Consider the following 1564-nt stretch of genomic DNA (forward strand, 5'->3'; position numbering starts at 1 on the left):
CGTGAAGAAGTGTTTAATCACGATATGAAGATAAACAAAAAGAAGATCAGGTTCGTGTGATGTTGGTGATTAATATAACAGAAGTATTCGTATACGAATTCTCGACCGTAATAGAACAAGAGTAACAGCATGAACTATCAAGGAACAAATAAATGGACGAAAATGCTAGATATAGACAGAACTGAGGTATCAAGTGGGAAATAAAAATAAGAAACGTCACTAAAAAGTTCACCAAAAAGAAAAGTGAAACAAGTTGTTTTGCTAAAAGAAAGTTAAGAATATGTTTTAAACAACCGCAAAAAAGTTATAAATTCAAGAAAAGTTAGAAGGATTAACGCAATCTAAATGCTTGGATAAGATTCGATGCGAACATCGTGAAAGGATATGATGAATTTTAGTCTGCGAGATAAACCATTATCATAATAAAATGAAATGGACATGTTACGACCGACGAGATTGGATGTTAAGCAGATTAGTTGTTCTTTTTTTGCTTCCAAGTATATATAGTAGATTGATGCTTAAAAGAGCAAGTGGAGAACATTCTGAAATGAGTTTTGAGGCTTAAGGCTTGCATTGTTCATAGAGATCAGCCATATGCTAAGGAAGTTATATGTGATTAAAAGTTAGAAAAACTTATTCGGAAAAACTATGCGTGCACCAAATGATTTTGCCCCAAGGGACATTAAAATAACTACAATGAACTGCGACTAAAATTACGTTCGTTTACGTGTCGCGCGACTTGCGACCTGCGACTAAACCTGCGACCTGCGACTAAAACTATGTTCGTTTACGTGTCGCGCGACCTGCGATCTGCGACCTGCGACCAGTCGCGCGATCAAAATTTTCTTAATTTTTAGTCGCTGTTTTTTCGGGCGACTTAATTGGGAACCCGCGACTGGTCGCGCGACATCAAAACGAACAACAACCTGTGACTTGCGACTTGCGACCAATCGCAGGTCGCATGTCACGCGACAGCAAAACGAACAACAACCTGCGACCTGCGATCAGTCGCAGGTCGCATGTCGCAGGTCGCAGGTCGCGCGACATGTAAACGAACACGGTTTAAGTGAGGAATATACTGTGGGATCATCTCAACTTGGTTACATATAGAATCATCAAGAACGAGGATCTTACTGATACAATTTGGTTTTCTATAATCAAGGATTCCTCTCTATATGCTACAATCCAAACTGGTCCTCACTAAATTGTAGATGTGCAGCTTTTTTCTTCCAAAGATATGGTGGTGTTGTTGTCGGCTTTTATTTGAATAGTGAATTATGACCCGTGGAATCAATAAACACGTCATGGCCTACTTGGGTGGGTTTCCAAATTTATGGCGTGATTACATCCTCTAGCTCAATGTCAAGAACGAGAGATGATGAAATAATCACTACAAGAAAACAGCAAGGATACTGAGGGAAAAAATCATCGGAATTTCGTCGGAATAACGTTATTCCGATGACATACCGACGAAACAAGTCTTCAGAAATAATTTCTCAGAATTTCTTCTTTCCTCGGAAATCCCTCGGAATTTTCCGACGGAATTCCGAGGAAACAAATTTCC

Source organism: Brassica oleracea, chromosome C2, assembly GCF_000695525.1.
Source record: "Brassica oleracea var. oleracea cultivar TO1000 chromosome C2, BOL, whole genome shotgun sequence".
Lineage (NCBI taxonomy): Eukaryota > Viridiplantae > Streptophyta > Magnoliopsida > Brassicales > Brassicaceae > Brassica > Brassica oleracea.